Source organism: Lissotriton vulgaris, chromosome 7, assembly GCF_964263255.1.
Source record: "Lissotriton vulgaris chromosome 7, aLisVul1.2, whole genome shotgun sequence".
In the NCBI taxonomy this organism is placed as follows: domain Eukaryota; kingdom Metazoa; phylum Chordata; class Amphibia; order Caudata; family Salamandridae; genus Lissotriton; species Lissotriton vulgaris.
This window is the reverse complement of record NC_141695.1, coordinates 161,985,038-162,007,094: the sequence shown is the minus strand read 5'-3', so window position 1 is coordinate 162,007,094 and position 22,057 is coordinate 161,985,038.

Sequence of the window (22,057 nt, the reverse complement as noted above, 5' to 3'; positions counted from 1 at the left end):
GCTTCGCCGAGGCACCCACCACATAGCTCCGCCGAGGCACCCACCACACAGCTCCGCCGAGGCACCCACCACACATCACCACCTACACAGCTCCACTGAGGCACCCACCACACAGCTCCACCAATGCACCCACCACACAGCACCACCAATGCACCCACCACACAGCACCACCTACACATCTCCACTGATGCACCCACTACCCAGCTCCACCGATGCACCCACTACCCAGCTCCACCGATGCACCCAGCTCCACCAATGCAGCCACCACACAGCTTCACCGATGCACCAACCAAACAGCTCCACAGACACAGCTCCACGGAGGCCCCCACCACACAGCTCCACCGCGGCCCCCACCACACAGCTCCACCGCGGCACCCACCACACAGCTCCACAGATGCACCCACCACCACAGATGCACCCACCACACAGCTCCACCGATGCACCCACCACACAGCTTCACCGATGCTCCAACTAAGCTTCACCAATGCACCCACCACACAACTCCACCTACACAGCTCCACCGATTCACCCACCACACAGCTCCACCGATGCACCCACCACACAGCTCCGCCGAGGCACCCACCACACAGCTCTGCCGAGGCACCCACCACACATCACCACCTACACAGCTCCTCCGATGCACCCACCACACAGCTCCACCTACACAGCTCCACCGATGCACCCACCACACACATGCTCCACCAATGCACCCACCACACAGCACCACCAATGCAGCCACCACACAGCTTCACCGATGCACCAACCAACCAGCTCCACCGACACAGCTCTGCGGAGGCACCCACCACACAGCTCCGTGGAGGCACCTACCACACAGCTCCGCGGAGGCACCCACCACACAGCTCCGCAGAGGCACCCACCACACAGCTCCGCGGAGGCACCCACCACCCAGCTCCACCGATGCACCCACCACACAGCTCCACCAATGCACCCACCAGACAGCTCCACCAACACAGCTCCACCGATGCACCCACCACACAGCTCCACCGGTGCACCCACTAAGCTCCACTGATGCACCCACCACACAGCTCCACCGATGCACCCACCACACAGCTTCGTGGAGGCACCCACCACACAGGTCCGCCGAGGCACCCACCACACAGGTCTGCCGAGGCACCCACCACACAGGTCTGCCGAGGCACCCACCACACAGGTCTGCCGAGGCACCCACCACACAGGTCCGCCAAGGCACCCACCACACAGGTCCGCCGAGGCACCCACCACACAGCTCTGCCGAGGCACCCACCACACAGCACCACCTACACAGCTCCACCGATGCACCCACCACACAGCTCCACCTATACAGCTCCACCGATGCACCCACCACACAGCACCACCTACACAGCTTCACCGATGCACCCACCATCCAGCTCCGCGGAGGCACCCACCACACAGCTCTGCGGAGGCACCCACCACACAGCTCCACGGAGGCACCCACCACACAGCACCACCTACACAGCTCCACCGATGCACCCACCACACAGCTCCACCTACACAGCTCCACTGATGCACCCACCACACAGCACCACCTACACATCTCCACCGATGCACCCACCATCCAGCTCCACTGATGCACCCACCACACAGCACCACCTACACATCTCCACCGATGCACCCACCATCCAGCTCCACGGTGCACCCACTAAGCTCCACCGAGGCACCCACCACACAGCTCCACCGAGGCACCCACCACACAGCTCCACCGAGGCACCCACCACACAGCTCCACCGAGGCAACCACCACACAGCTCCACCGAGGCAGCCACCACACAGCTCCACCGAGGCAGCCACCACACAGTGCCACCGAGGCAGCCACCACACAGCTCCACCGAGGCAGCCACCACACAGCTCCACCGAGGCAGCCACCACACAGCTCCACCGAGGCAGCCACCACACAGCTCCACCGAGGCAGCCACCACACAGCTCCACCGAGGCAGCCACCACACAGCTCCACCGAGGCGCCCACCACACAGCTCCACCGAGGCGCCCACCACACAGCTCCACCGAGGCACCCACCACACAGCTCCACCGATGCAGCCACCACACAGCTCCACCGACACAGGTCCTCCTCTCCCCGTTCGTGTCTCCTTCACTCCCCCTAATTTAATGATCGCCTTTGCTCAGGAAAAAAGGGCTTCAAATCCCTCAAAGGGTTTGGAAGAAGTATTATGCACTTAAGGCCAAGGTTGAATATGTAGCGGCCTTAAAAATATCATGCCTCTTTCAAATCTGCACTGACAGACTACTATACAGAATTTATTACCAACGTGTAAAAAAAAATCTGTCAAACTGTTTAAAGTAGTAAAGTGTGACAAACTTACCTCTTTTTTTCTAAACAAAGTCGAGCAAATTAATTGCTGATTAAAAGAAGATGCTTCTATTTTAGTGCACCATCAATTGCTGACACCCAACCACTCGGGCCATTGGTCCACATCTAGTAGGCGGTCAGTCCACTGTTCAGTCAGGCAAGCCCTTGGAAATAAGCCTGGCCCCCCCTTTGGACCTTGCACAACTGTAAACTTTAGTACGGCTCCCCGCTTGATCCCCTCCCACTATCAAAGCTTAGATTGTTAAATGAGGCTGCCCTCACAGTAGTACTGGATCTCCATAATTCCTTCTTGTTCACGAGTGAGGTACCACAGAATTGAAGGCATGCCTTGGTAGTCCCTCTGTTAAAGAAGAATGACCCTGACCCTCAATGCTGCTCAAAGTTTAGGCCAATTTTGCTTCTGTTCTCTTAAATTTTGGAAAACATGTTTAACACTCACCTCTCCTTTGTTACTGTTGCATCCGTCCCAGTCTGGGTTCAATGCTGGCCACAGCACCGAATGTGCCCTACTTGGGAGTCTCAGAACTCCTAAGGCAAGAACTCTACTCTGGCTGGACAGCCGCCCTTATCCTTTTAGATTTAAGTGTGACTTTTGATGCAGTCTCACATTCCATTGTTTTGGATAGATTGGAGGCTTCAGGCTTTCCTGGCATTGCCTTGAAGTGTATCTTCTTTTCTGAAAGATTGAACATTTCAGGTCTGATCAGCAAACACCTGTACGACCCGAACACTGACCTCGGGGTTCCTTCGGGATCTATTCTGAGCCCTCTGCTGTTTAACATTTACCTTCGCCCCTTGATGGAAGTGATTGAAGAGTCCGGTCTCACCGTATTTTCGTGGGTGGATGACTCAGGTTATCTTCACTATCAGAAGCTCAAAACAAAGATTCTTCCCCTCTCAGGGAAGGCCTGTCCAACATCGCCCTCTGGATGAACAAACGCCCTAAACTCAATGGCAATAAAACCCAAGTCCCGATCTTGGGAAACAACCGTGAACTTTGGGGAGTTATCCACTGACCCGTCATACTGGGGCCTTTACCTGCACCAGTTGATAAGGTTTCATCATTGATAAGAATCTCTCCCTTTCACTGCAGGTCTCCAAGCTCACAGCCCTTTGCGTGTCCATTCTGAAATGGCTCAAGAAAATCCTTTGACTGATTCCTCTTAGTTCCCAGAGAACAGTGCTGCAGACCTTGGTAATGTCCAGATTGGACTTTGGGAATGTACTGTATCTGGGAACCAATAAAACCTTGATTCATCGCACGCTGATCATCCAGCACGTGGCTGCCTGCCTTTTCCAGCTGCTGAGATATGTTTTGGTCTCTCCCCAAATTGCACTGGCTGAAGGTTGGCAAATGGATTAAATTCATGGCCTTCTGTTACATGCTTTGAGCTAGACACGGTCTTGCCCCTTCTTATCGCCAAGATCTTGTGTCCCTGTATGCCCCTTCCGGAGTGCTGAGATCCCCTTACCTCACACAGTTTACCATGCCTACATTTCGCAGAGCTCCTATTAAAGGGCGCTCCTGTTTTAGGACAAACTCTGGAATTCTCTTCCGGTAGCTCTCACACTGTAACTCACTGCTTACTTTTCGTATGAACGTAAGTAACATGCTCTTGAACTGCCCTGACTGAGCCCTCGTCACCTGATTATTTTTTTGCTGTCTCTTGCTACCGTCTGCCTATAGCGCTGGAGACCGTTCTGAGTAGCTGCGCACCCTATGAGCTCCCTAATAAATAATCTTTGAGTTCATAAAATAACTTTTCCCAGGTTTGTGAATTTGCTTTCAATGTGTGGTCACTCCTGCTGTTTGCTGGCGGGAAACTTCGTTTACAACGCGGTGTTTACACCGCAGTACCTTTACAACTATGCAGTTACAACGTAAGTCGTTACTACGACTTGCACTGGATGGCGCTGTTGGATAAGGAATATTGTAATTTTATATTCCAACACCTTCCCTACTGTTACGTGGGCTGGTGTTGGAATATAAAATTATAATATTCCTCAATCAGCGCACACCAACGCAAGTCATTTTAACGACTTGAGTTTTAATGGCAGCGTTGTAAAGTACTGTGGTCTAAAAGATCACGTTGTACTGACGTACATCCGTGCTGGCCATGGCTACCCCAGAGAATATGGAAGGTATAATGATCGTTTTGACCACCTGCAGAGAGGGAGGATGAAGCCACTGTAAGACTTGCAGACGCATGATTTCCCCTCACCTTGAAGTCCATGTACCCCCATGTGTTCAAAGCATAGGCAGATGTTCATCCTTTGTGCTGTGATGGGTAAGGAGAGGGTTAGGAGTCATGGGGAAAGCACTTGACTACCTGGTGGAGGTTAGCGGTTAGCACCTAGCTGTGGAATGCTGACCTCAGTTAGGCATAGAGCAGGCTTTTCCAACTAGTAACCTGTGAGCTACTGGTAGCTCTCCAGTGACCTGTAAAACTCTCCTGTGTGGCCCTGTAAAAATGAAAAGCTATATTTTAATTATTTAATGTATCCCAAAATTAAAAAACATGTAAATGAGAAACTTATGTACTTTAAGACCTCATTAGCTGACGATCAGAGGAAAAATAGGTACATTTTCAAAATAAATTTAAAGCTGAAATTTAAGTCAATGATGCAGCACTGGAAAAAGTTAATACCAATGATTATCTTGGTATCAAAGGCAGTCTAGCTATGGCTGTTGCGTATTACCAATGTAAAATCATTCCACATTGGTGAAGCATTTTTATCTGCCGGACTGAGGTGCTCAATGGCCGTAATCTTGCATATGGTAGCCAAAAATGTAATCCTGCAATGATGTCACTAATTCAAACTAGTAGTATAAGCTCGAGAATTATTTAATTGAATATAAGTAGCTCTTAAGTTGAAGGGTGGGATTCCTTCTTCATCATACAAAATGAGTTGTCCCATCCCTTAAGTGACATCGCTTCTGTTCCCAGGGCTACCGGGCCCCTGGGGTCCCTCGCCAGCAGTGGCATAACTTCCAGCGGTCAAGTTGACAGTGTTGAGTTACTTGTGTTGACATCACCCGTCACGTGTTGGTCACATGCTCATGGTTCTATCACATGTTTAGGATGCTGTCATAACTGATTTGGGTACCAAGGCCCAGTGTCTAGGGCTTTGTCACAGGTAAATTAGCAAAACTGTTGGGGTGGGGGGGTGGCAGTATCTGGGTCTCTACCCATGCAAGCCTGGGCATGTTCAGACAGCCGCAATCCTGAAATATTGCTGACAAATGGAGGACTACTCAATGAGGCTCTTGGAAAATCCACAGGCATAACCCAGCCCCCTTGTCTCCAGGCCAGACGTCTTCACTTGGACAGTTCATATTTGACTTAAAAAGGTCTTGTTAGAAACGTGTGGACACATTTATAATTGAGACGGGAGTGCTATGAAATTGACCCATACACAGATGGCTGGTACTCCGCAACTCCCTAAAGTTTTCCCAAAGCATTACTCTTTAAATCACTAGTGCTATTTTTAAGGCCTTCCATAAAATCGGCTCCCCATACCTCTGGGCCAAACTGCAACCCTATATTTCGTGTCGAACTTTGCGGTCATCCGCTCAGTCCCTGATAATCACCCCTCATATTCAGCTTTCTCGGAGGGGTGGTAGATCATTCCAAGTGTTGGCTTCTCGCTTTATGGAATAGCTTGCCTCTTGTATTGAGGAAATCCCAGGATCTCATCACCTTGTGTTCTGCAATTTTCATGTATATTTTCTCAGGAACTACGTTTTCTTTTGGAAACAAATTGGAAAGTAATCGAGTCTGCAATGCTTGTTTACCATATTCAGTCAGTAGTCCAATTCTTATATCTTGGAGAATAGTTCCATAATAAACATCTTGTGCCTGTCGCATATTTGAAATGAGGTCTTTGTATTCAAAATATGACCAAATGTTCAGGTTTCCAACACTACACAGACTTTCTGGTGTTTTAATGCGCAAGTGTTTTAAATACTGGTTGTCCTTTTACAGGAGTCAGTTGCAGTAGATCTCCAAAAACTAAGACTGGTTTTCCTCCAAATAACAGCCTTAAACTAGAGCTTGTTGTGTTTCATGGTTTATGCGGGTCTTGTTTTCTTTAGCACCAGGACACTCCCCGGAGAAGCTGTGTGCTTAATAAATACCTGCTAATAAAACCTAACAATTTGCAAGCTTTAAGTATAAATTGTCATCCCAAAGATACCCCCACACAGACACTTTGGAAGAGAAATCTGCTATGAAATGGATCCCAAATGCAGATGGATGCTCCACCTCTGCAAACTCTGCATGTGCATAAGTATCAAGCTCAAAGTATAAAATGCCGTCCCAAAGTGACACACGCCATCAGCAGCAAAAGGCCTAATTTAAGTCTGTGACCTGATGGAAGCAAGAACCATGGAGCAAGTATGAGATGCAGTGCGGGCAGCAGTGCAAACAAGGACTACTTCTATTGCAGGTAAAAACAGTGCTAACTTACAGCATTTGCATGTTTGCCTTTAAAAACTATTGCATTTCACCATTTCTGCATTTTAAAACCTGTTAGATGGAGCATATAGTTTGTTTTCAATGTGTTACAGTTGCTTAGGAGGCTGCGTTTTCACACAATGCGATTTAAGCCAGGGGTTTAAATGTGCTTTCAAAAAGCCCCTGAATAGGACCAAAGGGTGGAGGTGGAGAAGAAAACTGTGATTAATCTTAACTTTTGATTTTGAGTTAGCTCTAATATTCTTTGTACAATTATGTAATGTCCTCCTCCCATCTATATTTACATTAATCCTTACATTTTCATTCAAATGCCCACCTCATTCTACATGACATACAGAGGTTCTAAAAACGACATCATGTAGGAATACAACACTCTCCATGACTTTAATCTTCTATCCATTTTTCTATCACCATATCCATTCTTCTGCCCATACATTTATCCTCTCTTCCTTCCTTCCTCCTTCCACCCAGCTGTCTCTTCGTCTTCCATCTTTGAACTTTCACCTATTGATCCCTGCACCCTTTGCTTCTTTCGTATTTGTATCTTATTCCTCATTTCACCATTCCATCCTTGCATGTACTTTCAACATTTCTTCCTTTCACCGGTCCATCTTACGTACACCTTTTCTTTCTTATTTCTAGAACTCTTCCCAACTCCGCCTGTTCTGTACTCGTTCTACCTCTCTAGCTTTGGCATGCTTATTTTTGCTTTCTTGCTTGTTTTTCTCTCAAGCTCACATTTTGTTTGTAATTCCTTATTTTCCCTAGTTAATAATTTTTCTTTTTTTATTTCAAAATCTGTTTATTGAAATTTTTCTCCGGAGAGTGCAACAAAAAGCATTACATAAGCCACATCAGTCACAAAAACAGTGAGCCCGGATGTACAGTTTGCTCATGAGAGTTACAGCTTTTCAACAAGGTCCATGACGAATGAACTCTGATAGGTTAAACAGCTTCTTTATAATATAGTGCTTTCAGGCCCATGGTTCTGGGCATCAATCTACCCTCCCAAGAGAGTAAGTAAGAAAGGAAACTTAAATATACCTAAAAAACCAAACCACAAACTGTCATGGTGCAAAATAGAATAAAGTGCGCGTGAGGGGTCGGATACCGGGGTAGTTATTCAGGGGTGCATTGCACCGATTCGTGAACCCCTCACTTTGAGGAAGTTAGATAAGGAACAGGTTGAGGGCCCTTAGCCGTGGGCCGCATGCCCTCCGATAAGTAGGTTACCAGTGGAGACCAAATGTAAGGAAAGCTTTTCCTAGTGTCATCGGCTATATCAACCATGCACTCCAACGCCAAAGCTCTCCACAGTCTTGTGTGCCATTGGGTTAAGGATGAGGCCTCTTGTTTTTTCCCAAGCAGTGGCAATTGCCATTTTGGTTGCCCCCAAATAGCCACATCACTGATTTGTCACCTTGTGTTTGGTGTTTCAAAATGGGACCTGGAGCCCCCAACAGGACCTGTTCCATGGAATTGGAAATAAGATAGCCTACGATAAGCTTAATTTGGGATGGGAATTTCCTTCCAAAATGACTGATTGGAAGGGCAGTCCCATCATATGTGTTTGAAATCTCCTAACATTCCACAACCCCTCCAGCACCTTTCCGACGAAGTGGGAAAATCGTGTGAAGTTTCTGAGGGTACAGGTACCAATCATAAATAATCTTGTAGTGTACCTCCCTGAGGTGCATTGAGCGGTTGAATTTCACTATGCCCCTGCCTAAATGTTCCCAGTGCCTTTCTTCCAAAGGAGTAGTTGTGAGTATGTCCCAAAAGTGTTTGAAAAGCGGGGTCAATCTGGGACTTATTGCCTATATGAGGGCATATAAATAGGAGATACCCCCCTTGGAAGAAGATCCAGATTGAGCTAACTTTTCCCTGGTAGCGGCCAGCCACACCAGTGGCTGCTACAACCAGTGTTTCAGCTGCAGGTAGGGATTCTTCTTTAGCAGTCGATGCAAATTGTTACCTGCATTCTTGAAAAGTGAAGAGTTCACCTCTGTCAAAAAAGAGGGAGATCGAGTGACAACCACCTTCCCGCCAGGATTTAAATGGACTCTTGTAGTGCAGGGGGGGGGGGGGGGGGACGCAGCGTTAAAATGTATAGGCGTGTGAGGAGAGGGGAAGGTTGTAAGTAACCTGGAACACCCTCCCGCCAAGACCTGGAACACCCTCCCTACCGACCTCCGCCTGACCCAAGACCACCTCTCCTTCAGGAAGAAGCTCAAGACCTGGCTGTTCGAGCAGTAGCGGCACCCCACCCCCTCCCCCAAGCGCCTTGAGACCCTCTGGGTAAGTAACGCGCTCTATAAATGCCTTGATTGATTGTAAGGTGTAATCTTTTAGTGAGGATATGCCAGACCTATAGTGTTGTGGATTTAGGTGTGCTAATGTAGGAATTGAGGTCTGTCCTGCTTTGATTTCCATGGAAGATCCCATATGGTACACCCTGTTATCTGTCTATATGTAACCAGTGCTTCTCTGAAGCCCGCAGTGACCATTCCGTGATTACCCGCATTTTTGCCGCTCAGTAATAGGACTGAAAGTCCGGTAATGCAAGACCGCCATCTTTGCGTAGTCATATGAGCAAATTATAGGGAAGGCATGCCCTTTCCCTGCCATATACATTTGGGAAGCATAAGTTGCAGCTCCCGAAAGAGACCTCCTTCCACTGGAACAGGCAACCCCTGAAAAAGGTAAAGTAAGCGAGGGAGAATATTCATCTTAATGGCATTAATCCTACCCAACCAGGAGGTGAATGCCACACTCCATTTACCCAAATCAGTCTTTAGTTGCCGCAGAAAAAGGAGAGAAGTTGGCTCTATGCAGGTCCCATATTGGAGGGATGATTTTGACACCCAAGTACGTGATTTGGGGGCGCTAAAGGGTGCATGACAGAATGGCCGCCCTTGGGTGAGGCTCCTGTAGCCTGGAAAGCTATCTGGCATTTATCTTGGTTAACCGGCTCGTGTACTGGCTGGAACTACGCTGAGTTATAGATAAAAGCTGTCCCCAGCATTGGTGAAATTTTGGCGAGGATCGGACGCTGTGAGCGGCGAGGCACTGAATTCCCACCGGGCTGAACATCGGACGGGTGAGGTGCGCGCGGCAGACGTACCTAGGAAAGACCGCGGCTTCACACGAGGAATGCAGACTGCCGACGCTGGAGACGGGCGCGCCCGGGGAAAACGACAACCGCCGATCCGCCGCCCACAGATCATGGTGAGACCGGGTGGAGGTACGGCGGTAAGCTAAAGCAGCGGGGAGGCAAACGGAGAAGTGCCATTGACCCACAATAGCGGGCTCTTCCCCAAACGGGATCCTCGGCCACGCACTAGCCGACTGTACGCTTGAGACTGCAAGTAATGGCGGCCTAAGACGCGGCACGTTGTAACGGTAACTGGTGGCCCTAAGCGCTGAGCAATACAGCGGCGACAGGAGGCCATCACCGAGCGAGAGGTGGCGCACGTAGCAAACCCTGGCAGAGAGGAATAGGCAAGCAGTGGCGGCAAGGACCGTGGTGGGCTCGCCCTATGTAGACATACGACGCAGGCCAGCGGGGTAGTACTGAACATTTGGTGGGGGATTGCAGTTCCTGGTTTCACCAATTTTGATCCTGGGATATAATAGTCACAGCGCAGAGCAGCTCGTGCCAAACAAACCCTGACCTACGACTGAGTTTCTTTTTCCATATACCTGGACTTCACCTCGATAGTCCAAGAAGAAAAGCGCAAATTCATAGCTGTTATAAAGAAACTCTGCGCAGCACAAATTGATTACGCCTTGCTATACCCGGCCCGGCTCCGGGTGACCCACCAGGGGAAACAGCGCTTCTTCACGAATCCGCAGCAGGTTGAGGATTACCTATGCACGCTGAAGAAAACTCAACATAGACTGAACGGACGGTGCCCTGCAAGCCGAGACAACCCACGAGAGACTGATGAAGAATCCTGAGAAGCCCCCTGCTACAGGCTAGATGCAGTATTATGGACCCTTGCTTAAAACTGAAGGCACTCCAAAGGTGGTGATGAGGCTTGGGACACTAGATGAACAAACAGCCGAATGGTACAGAGAGTTCGGGTGGTAATGTAATAGTGGTCACCCAGGTCGGAGGGCTGAGGGCGGGGAGGTGTATGTGTGACCAGCTAGAGCTGTCCCCCAACGGGTGTACCCCTGTCTTGGACATTGTTGAATTAATGACAGATATGTTATTGTTGGGAATTTGGGCGGGGGGATGGTAGACTATACTGGCAAGTTGGGGCTGCTTCAGTGGGTGGAGTGAGGGAGGGGGGATGTGCGGGGTGGGACTGTTTGGATGTACGTTTGTGTGGATTGGTTGCCACTACGTAATATTGTTTTCCTCCGGGAGGGAGGGTATGGGATACTACAGGGCATGATGCGGATTGGAGACACACATTAGGGTTCCGTGTTGGGATGGTACATACCACGGAAATGCTGCAGATTCACAGATGCATTGGCGAGAAGGTCACTACATTGGGGTTATGGGCAATGGCTTTTTGTTGCGAGACACTTGTGAACGCCTAGTGCTGGTAAGGTTCACAACTGATCTTTTGTATACCTGTTATTTGACATGGCCGTAACTGACCTACACCTCTTCACATGGAACGTGAGAGGCCTAGGCGACCCGCATAAGAGACTAAAAATATTGTCTTATCTGGACAGACACGCCATTCACATAGCGTTTCTGCAGGAGACACACTTCAGACCCCAACCAAATAACCCTTTTGCTGGTAGGTGGGCGGAACATAGACTGTTTTCTTCTTATTCGACTTATGCCAGAGGTACAGCTATCCTAGTTAAGAGGGACACACCATTTACACCGGCAGGCGAGAAGCACGACACACAAGGGAGGTACTGTATTATGTGGGGGCGATTGGGGCATAAATCAATCACGTTTGTGTGCTGTTATGGACCCAACATAGATGACCCACGTTTCTTCATTGAACTCTGGGCTAATGTAATTGACACCGGGACTGACCATGTAACCTGGGGTGGGGACTTAATGTGTCACTGGACCCCGCGCTTGACAGGTCACATCCGAGCTCGCTTCACTACACCAAAGCACGAGCCTCGCTTCACCTTACACTCGCAGAGTATAATCTGATAGATGCCTGGCAACACCTTCACCCAACTACTTGTGAAGGCATGCATTTTACTGCACATGCAGCATTCTGGGTGCATTTAGACTACATGCTTCTGTCGCAGGATTTGGGCCCTAGGACATACTCTGACCACGCACCTGTACGACTGACCCTGAGTGCGGAAAACTTTGGCCCGCCGAGAACACGCAGGTGCTTACAACCAACCATGCTCATAGACGGAGTATTCCAAGAGGAGCTCAGAGAAGAAATACTAGATATCTTCGAGCGTAGTAAAGGTACAGTGGAACAGGTCAAAACCATTTGGGAGGCCTTCAAGGTCACGCTTAGAGGGATTTGCATTGCTAAGTGATCTGGAGTTTTAAAAAGCATACAGAATAGATTGGCCACGTTGGAGAGAGAGCTTAAGGAGCTAGAAAGGACTCTGGCCAATGGCCCGGATGGTATCCCAGTCGAATTTTACAAAACGTATATAGATTTCATGGCCCCCATTCTGCGAGAAGTCTGAGGATGCTCTAGAAGTGGGGCATCTACACCCTTCCATGAGGGTAGCTCTCATCACATTCTTACTCAAGCCGGGAAAATCCCCTGCTAGTTGTGACTCCTACAGACCCCTATCCTTACTCAACTGCGATATTAAAATTCTGGCGAAACATATAGCCACGCGACTTAATCTAATTATGGAAGGTCTGATATTACCTGACTAGTCTGGCTTTGTGCCTGGTAGGGCGACATCCCATAATCTGCGTACCTTCTTTACTGTCCAGAATGTTTCCGAAGAGCTGCCTATGGCGGCAATATTTTTGGACGCAACCAAAGCGTTCGACTCTCTGGAGTGGGACTACGTGTTCGGGGTGATGTCTCGAATGGGGTTTCCGCCCATATTCCTATCCTGGATTAAACTGTTGTACACTTCGCCTGTGGCTAAGGTACTAATCAACGGGAAGACGCCCCAGGAGTTCCCAGTGACAAGGGGCACACGGCAGGGTTGCCCATTGTCGCCCCTATTATTTGCTATTGCGGTAGAACCATTGGCGGCGAAGCTGCGACAACATCATAACGATAAAGCGTTGCGCTGTAATCAGCGACAAATTTTGATATCTCTATATGCAGATGACATCACGCTATACATACGAGACCCACAGCAAAACATGAACGCTGTCCTTAGAGAGTTCATAGTCTTTGGCGAACTGTCGGGCGTAACCATTATTTGGAGTAAATCATGTTTTTTCCCCCTCACAGCAGCGACCACGAAGTTCCCTCTAGATTACCCTATGACTTGGTGCAAGGATGAGTTCAAATATTTGGGGGGACATATATCCAGAGACAAGGAGATGATAATGAGACTCCATTATGGCACGACCATAGTTTGGATTCCTGACAAGGTAACGTGCTGGATCACCCTGCCACTGTCACTAGCAGGCAGAGCATCCTTGATAAAAATGGTCATTCTACCGCAATTACTGTATTTATTCCTAAATATTCCCTTTTACCCTGGATGGTATTTTTTTCAGCAATTGCGATCCAAACTTGTCCGGTTGGTGTGGGGTGAGAAAAAGTCCGAGACTCGCATGGGATACCCTAACCAGGCCCTACACAGGGGGATTTGGTGTCCCAGATTTCGAATTGTATTATTATAGTGCACAGGCACACTATGCTTATTTTTGGGTACAACAACCGCGATACATGTCTCAAGTGGCTGCGGAGCACTGGCTGGCTCTGCCGATTCCTATCGAGGGCGCGTTTTATATTCCACCCCAAGGCAGAGATAAGACACCTACAACAGTGATGGCTACGACAAATGCTTGGCGCCAGTTGGGTAGGATGCTAGAGGCACCCATGCTGTACTCACCACTATTACCCCTGTATATCATCCGGATATGCCTCTACTACAGGAGTCCACTTTTCAGCAGCTTGCTAAGCGTATTCATGTTCAAACATAGGGCGACCTATATGTTGAAGGTACATTTCGCTCTTTTTGGAACATATGTTTCGGGATGCTCACTTCTCTCCTCTTGACACCTTTCTTTATATCCGGCTCCATCAGGGCATTAGATCATTAATGCGTGTATTTCCTACTGAACCCCTAATCTTTATGCCGCTGCAGCGTATTCTTCAGGGAAACCCCGCCAAGAAGTTAGTCTCCACAATATATAAAACAGTACACACACATCGAGACCTCCCATAGCTAAGGCGAAATGGGACCAGGAACTGGGGGTAGAGTTGACAGAAAGACAGTGGAACTTCTGCTCACAACAGACTGAACGAATTTCAGCCAGCAGCAGGCTTAGGATAATACATTATAAGTATTTACATAGATTATACTACACACCTGCCTGCATGCACAGGTATGGATTGCGCGACTCGGATGCATGCGATAGATGTCATGCCCCAGGGGCTGATTTTCTGCATCTAGCGTGGGCATGCGAGGCAGTGCAGAAATACTGGCAGGAGGTCTTCACGGCCCTGGCCACGTTGATTAACACCACAGTGGACCCTTCCCCAGTCATGGCACTTCTAGGATATGTGGAACCCCTTCAGGCTGTACACCGCACATTTGTTGCTCTAGCGCTGTTATTAGCTAAAAGGAAAGTGGCGTGTCGATGGGGTAGGGGGAGGGCGCCCAAATTCAAAGATTGGATTAATTACCTTCTACATTGCGGAGAGTAGCCTGAGACATACGCTGAACTACTACCATTGGCGTCCAGACCTAAGGATGTATGGGCCCCCCATAAATGTTTTTTAGTAACCCGAGACAACTCAGTCAGCCAGGAGGAATCAGCTATATGAGGCGTGTATTGGTAACAGTTTGCTCCGAGCCGCATAACCCGCAAGGGATAGTATAGCCGCGAGCAAGGGGCATGTCAGTGAGCGAGTCCAATATGACATCAAGTGTTCATACTCAACGTGCTAGTGCTAGCCTGATTTATGCCTCCTACTCTAATTTGACATAGGAAGGATGTGCCAATACCTCTGTGTTTTGATGATGTTCCACACTGACACGAAGCTTATTGTATTTTTTCCTTCCAAGAGAAAATTATGAGAGGCCAGCATGATATGTATACAAATGAAAGTGGGGGTAGACTAATGATTGTACTGATGATGTTCTCTGTTGTAGAGGGCTGATAGGCGAGACTAGAATATATGAAATGTATTGTTGTTCTCTATAGGCTGACTGCAACTTACCAAATGCCCGCCATTGAGTATTGATGTATGCTAATGACCGACAACTGTGACGATGTATGTACCTACCGTGTTCATTACCCTAACAAGAAACTCAATAAATAAAGTTTTTTAAAAAAAGTATGTGATGTATTTAGTGGTGCAGCGAAACAGTGACTCCCTTCAACCCTGAGCCAGTCTGCTTTTGATATTAAGTTCAGTAAGAAGGATTTGGTATGATTAATCTTGAATCCCGCCACCCGCTCCAATTCCTCATGGATGGCTGGAAGTGAGACAGTAGGATCTGATACTGGGAGAAGCACGTCATCGGCAAATAGCGATATTTTATGATCGTCCGTGCCAAAACGTATTCTGTGGATCCCCTAATTTCCTCTTATCCTGTGGGCCAGGGGTTCTATGCTCAAGGCAAAAAGGAGGGGGAATAAGGGGCAGCCCTGTCGCGTCCCATGAGCCAGGCCAAAGGGGGAATACGCAAAACCATTAATCAGGACTCGAGAGCTAGGAGAATATTTAGCTCTGACCATCCCTATAAAGGTGTCATTGAAACCAAAGCGCTGAAGCACCCTAATTGAAAAAGACCATTCCATACGATCAAAGGCTTTCTCCGCGTCTAGCGAGAGAAGCGCTGGTGGGATGTTTTTCTTGTGGGTCTTTTTTCCTATATGGACGATGTCGCAAGTTATCATGAGTCTGACGACCCTTAATAAATCCGGATTGATCTGGATCTAAGCCTGGGAGAACAGATTCGAGACGAGTGGCCAGGATTTTGGAGTACATTTTTGCATCTAGGTTCAGGAGAGCAATCGGGCAGAATTCAGAATACGGCAGCAAGACTGGTCATGGGTGCACCTGCCAGGACTCCTTCTAAGCCCTTGCTGAAAGCACTGCACTGGCTTCCCATACGGCAGCGCATCAATTTTAAGATCTGTTGCACGGTGCACAAATGCCTGTATGGAGCAAGTCCTAAGTACCTATCCCAGGCTCTGGAACTGTACCAGCCCAGCAGGTCCCTCCGCTCTTGCAACCAAGCCCTGTTAAAACCTCCCATCACAAAGAAAACTAGACAAGGAGACCGTGCTTTTTCCTCTATTGGTCCTGCCCTCTGGAACAATCTTCCCATTGACCTAAGAACTACCATAAATCACCTGTCCTTCAGAAAGGCACTAAAAACCCTTCTCTATCAAGAAGCATTCCTATCCATATAACCTCCCAGGCTGCTCTACCTGATAACTCCTCAGCTGGCAAAGCGCGGAGATACCCTTACGGGATTGATTCCTGCGCTATAGAAGAAACTAAAATAAAATAAGAGCAAGAGGAAGGATCTTTACCAGGCTTAGGAAGCACTGCCACGATCGCTTCTCCCATGGAAGGAGCAAATTATGGCGTGGAGGCGATGATGTTAAACAGAACAGTTAGGAAGGGGACAAGCTCCGGTGCGAAGGTACGATAGAAGTGCGCTGAGAAGCCATCTGGCCACGGAGCCTTCTGAGTTGAAGGGAATCATTCGCCTAGTATACTTCCTCTGCGTTTATAGGTTTCGCTAAGTCGTTATTAGCATTAGCTCTGCCCTCTGGCAGGTCCAGAGGTTCATGCACCCCTGGGAGCTCGGAGGCATAAAGAGTTTTGTAGAATTGCTCAAAGCCCTGTGCCTTCCCTTCCTCCCCCCTGTGAGTGACGCCTTCTTTATCTACAATAAGTGATGTATTCCATTTCCTGCTTGGCCTGTAATTGACGCACCAATAAGGACCCCACCTTGTTCCCGGCTTCATAGCCCCTGGATTGCAAGCTCATGATAGTTTTCTCCGCCCTGTTAGTGTGTAAATGGCCTGTGGTTTCCCCTTCAGTGCCCTGACTTTCTGCAATGCCTGATCAGTGGGGTTGTCCTGATGGGCCTGCTCTGCAGACGTTAAATCTCGCCCTATGGAGGTGTTCTGCACGTTGCTGAGAGCGGAAAGTAGTGGCCACATTTTTCTTCTTTAATTTCCTAAAATGTACATGTCCGTCATGGCTCTGCGCCCTCTGTTAGTGTTATGAGCATGTTCTCTCTGTTTCAAAGCCCCATGTCTTAATTAGCCCTCTGAGCTACAAAGTTCAATAGGAATGGATATTCCATTAACTTTGCAAAATGTATTATATTGTGAAGCAGGACATGTCTATAATGTTTTTAAAAAAAACTCCAACCATGACCTGTGTTTTTGAAGCAAATCTGTCTGCTCTGAACACAGGATCTCACAGCATTGGCATGGAACCACAAGGGAACAGTTGAATTTTTTTAGCAAGGTACAGACATTCAGAGTGCTCTAGTTCTGAGACAGTTTGCTAACCTTATTGTCTCAACACTGCCATTTAAAAAAAATTATTCTTGTTTGTTTTTTCAGTTAATGAAGCGGAAGTGCAGCTAGCTGTTGAAACGTTCAAACCAATCTTAGTCTAAAGATGCATCGGCCATCATAACCCCGCTATTAGAGGTGAATATGGCTTGGTCTTCTATAAATGTCACGATTACTCTGTGCAATCCAAAACCCCCAAGACTCCAGAGGCCATCGGTGTGCTTCACAGTTGCCCTGTAAGCTCACATGTATGCAAGACCTCAGCAAAAGTTAGGCCCGCCATCAAGTGTTAGGTGGACCCTCAACTAGTCCTGGAAAGTTTGCGACATCGTTCAAAAAAAGTCTTCGGGCCTACAGACGGACCAGCTGCAAAGAAAGGGGTTCCACACAGGGGCAAAGCAGGTGTTACAAAAATGTAGAGCCAAAAGAACGCGAATGCATTTTTTCTCAGGTAGCGTGTTCCTCCAGCATCTAGTAAAGGCTATAAAAAATGAAAATCAATAGTTAGACAGCCGGTTCCAATCAAAAGACTGGCGCCAGAGTACCACAAAAGGTTAAGCACACGTCAACGCCTTTGAAGGACATCACACAGATCCATCAAAATTCCCGTACACCCGCAACTGGTGAGAGGCGTGACTGAGACTCTGAAAACCGGTCTTAGAGACACTTATTACTCTAACCCCCTATACTGCTTGATCAGCATAACCAAACTGATATAACTACGTAACCCGTAACTTGCTGATTCAAGTAAATTACAAAAACTGTTTGTACCTACCACGGAGCCTGAGCAACCTTGGCAGATGCCCGGTGGAGCTGTCCTATGCAGCTATAGAGGAGTGTGGCCCATTGGCTGTCACCTACCCAGCCGGTCATCTAACATTGTTTTTCCTTGTCTCCCCGTTATGTGTCTCCTTCTCTCCCCCTTTGATGGAACAATGACGACGCCCCCTGGGTGGATACCAAACCTGTTTGTACCTACCGCGGAGACCGAGCAACCTTGGCTGATACCCAGTGGAGCTGTCCAATGCAGCTATAGAGGAGTCTGGCCCCTTGGCCGTCACCTACCCAGCCGGTCATCTGACATTGTTTTCCTCCTCTCCCCGTTCGTGTCTCCTTCACTCCCCCCCTCTGTGATTCTTTGATTCAAACGGTTGTAACTATGTAACCTGTAACTCGCTGATTCAACTGATATAACTATGTATCCTGTAACTTGCTGATCATCATGTAAAGCGCTCTGATACCTCCGGGTCTAGCCAGCACTATATAAAACTTTGCAAATAAAATAAATAAAAATAGATGCATTCACTGAATGCAGCCCTCCCTGTCCCAATACACAAAACCCCTGTCTGGGGAGGTGCAAGTACCTCCCTGGACAGGAAACCTATTGTCCAGGCCTCCCCTGCCGGAGTTTCGTCCAGCAACAGGAGGTCAGACTTGTGTCTGTGGCAGCAGCATCCATTTTGTGATGCTGGGGCTCTGTTTAACTTTAACCGGGTTTAACAGTGACTACATGTCTTCTCCCTCTAGAAGGATGGATTGCTACCCCCGCCGCCAGAATTGGTGGGGGTAGTATTCCAAAGTGTTTGCCACCTTACACGACCTGTTTTGATCAAGCCAAACTAAAGTTAGCATTAACCGCGAGGATTATAATGCACTTAAGAGTATATGGTATGGCTATATCATAGAACAGCTATAAGGAGGTGTTTCTGAAAGCTGTAGAGGGGCTCAGCTCATGCTAGTGTATCCTTTCACATAAAACCAAGCACTCTGCCTCCAGGATTGTCGAGGCCTACCATAGGAGTGGCTTATAGGTGTATATGTGTCTATATATAAAAGGTAGATATTGGTATACTATATCTAAACAAGGGGTGATTACACCACCTTACCCAGGCTATGTGAACAGACCTGTGGTGTCAGCTTGGAAGGCAAACCAGGGGTGGCACAATACATGCTGCAGCCCATGGTAGGCCTAAGGTGCACCTATGCCCTGGGGACCTATGGTACACTATACAGGGGCTCACAAGGGTGACCCAGTAACCAATCTGGTATGTACCTAAAGAACATGGTATCAATTTGGAGAGAGAACAGCTGGGTTGTGGGTCTGATTAGGAGGCCCACAGTCACACTAAAGTCGAAAAACCAGAGAATCACAGCAAAAAGTGGGGGTGACCATAGGAAGCAGATCCTACTCTCCTACAGCGGCCACCCATTACACTTTTTTTCCGTAAGTAGCCACAAAGGTCCCCTGCCTGGAAATCTGATTCAAACCGATAGAAGATAGGGAAGCACTTTTAGATTTTACACCCATTACGACTGAGGCAGTCATCCGGATAATGGCATCCGTGAAATCCGGGGTGGCCACTGACCCTGCCACCCCCAAGATTGTGGAATGCGGCATTGCATGCATTGCTAATGTGCTGTGAAAGATGTTTAACTGTTCCGTTAGGAGTGGCCAGGTCCCTCAGTCATGGAAACACGCCACTATAGTAGCTCTACCTTAAAAGCCACTGCTTGGTGCAAACAAACCAGAGAATTTTAGAGCTATCTCATTGCTCCCTTTTACTTCAAAGGTAGAAGAAAAATATGCAAAACTGAAACTTTCCTCCATTATTGTAGCTAATGACAACCTACATGATACGCAATGGGGGATTTGCCCACAGTACAGCACAGTCTGCCCTCCTATTTGCAGCTGAAATTATAGGTCAAGCTGGGAACACGACTGCTTTGCTCCTGCTGGACCTCAGTGCAGCTTTTGATACCGTGTCACATAGCCTTCTATTAGAATGGCTGTGAAACTATGGGATCGGAAGGAAGGTTCTGTAGTGGCTAGCGTCTTCTTTACAACAACGATCTTCCAGGTGGTACTTAAACCTTTCATCTTGATGACCTTCCCATTGCAGCAGGGGGTGCCCCAGGGCTATTCCCTGACCCCGACTATTTAATTTGTACATGTGCCCCACTAGCGGATATAGAGCAGTATGGCTGCACTATTGAGTTGTACGTTGATGATACACAGCTCATTGTGACTTTGTCCCAAAATTCTGCAGAATCGGCAGAATGACTGTGCGCAAGCCTGACAGGTAGCTGTTTGTAAAAGCCTCAGCTGTTTTAACTGAATGTGGGTAAAACCGAGGTTCTTATCTTCGAGAAAACAACCTTCCATCTGGTCTATGGCATGGTGGCCTCACACTTTGGGACCTCTTCTGACTCCCAAGCCAAAAGAAAAAAATCTAGGCATCTGTATCTGTTTTGATTCTAAAATGTCATTCAAAAACCAAATCCCAAGCCTAGCAGGAGAGTGTTTTGGGATCTTGAAATCCCTGAAACAAAGTCTAGCATTTCTGCCAGATGAAGCCAGAAAAACAGTGGTCCCGTCTCTTATTGCAGTAGTCCACTCTAGATGTAATGTGTTATATATGGGAGTCTGGAAGGCATGTATTATGCGACTCCAACAAGTACAGAACATGGCAGCACGCTTACTGTTTAAATTGCCTAGGCACGCCCCTTCAGCTAAATAGCACTGGCTCCCTCTGAAAGAATGAGTCCACGCCCTCTGCTACTGCCACAGAATTCCTAATATATATATATATATATATATATAAAAACAAATGTATGTCTGTCTGTTTGTCCTTTATGCATTACTACACCATTCATCCGATCGCCATGAAACTTTGGGAAGTTGTGGAGTACACTCCCGCGAAGGTTTCTGGCATAAATCTTTTTTTAAATATCGGCCCCCCAGGCCCTTCATAATCTTTCGAATACTGATGTACCCACCAGACGGAAAAACAACAAATCGTGTATCCACAAGCACTCGAATAAATAAATAGAATCAAAACAGCATTCATCCGATCACCAGGAAACTTTGGGAAGTTGTTGAATACACTCCCGCGAAGGTTTCTGGCATACAATTTTTTGAAATATCGGCCCCCCAGGGTCCTCATAATCTTTCCAATACTGATGTAGGCACCAGATGGAAAAACTAAAAATCATGTATCCACAAGCACTCGAATAAATAAATAGAATTAAAACGACACTTTGAAATGTTTTCCAAAAATAAAATGAATAAGTTTCAATAAAAATGACACAATGTAAATTGAATGTTATCATAACGAATTTCCTTTCTTCGGAGATTGTAGCAACGAGCGACGGGTAAGCTAGTCATATATAAGAGGGAACAATGATACAGAGGAATTGATATGTTACTTTTATTAAAGTGCAGGGAACAATCAATTACCCTCACTTTAGTCCTTCATTCCTATAGACATGTATTTCCTCAATTGATATAGGGCACACATACATGATGGAACCGTTCTTCAAATAAAGATAACATTAAATTATACAAAGGCATACAAATGTACATAGAAGAAAATATATACACAGCATAAACACTAATATAACGAACGTAATGTTACCAATACCCTAAAGTGTGTTTTTAACAATAGTGTCTGCCCATTTATTTAACACAGTTCACTTGGAGGTAGCCAAATGGTGTGTGCACAGAGGCAAAACAACCCTTTTCTTGTATCTCTCTTGTGTCACAGAACGTATTTTATAGAATACTCATTTTAGATTCAATAAGGACTCCTCTGCA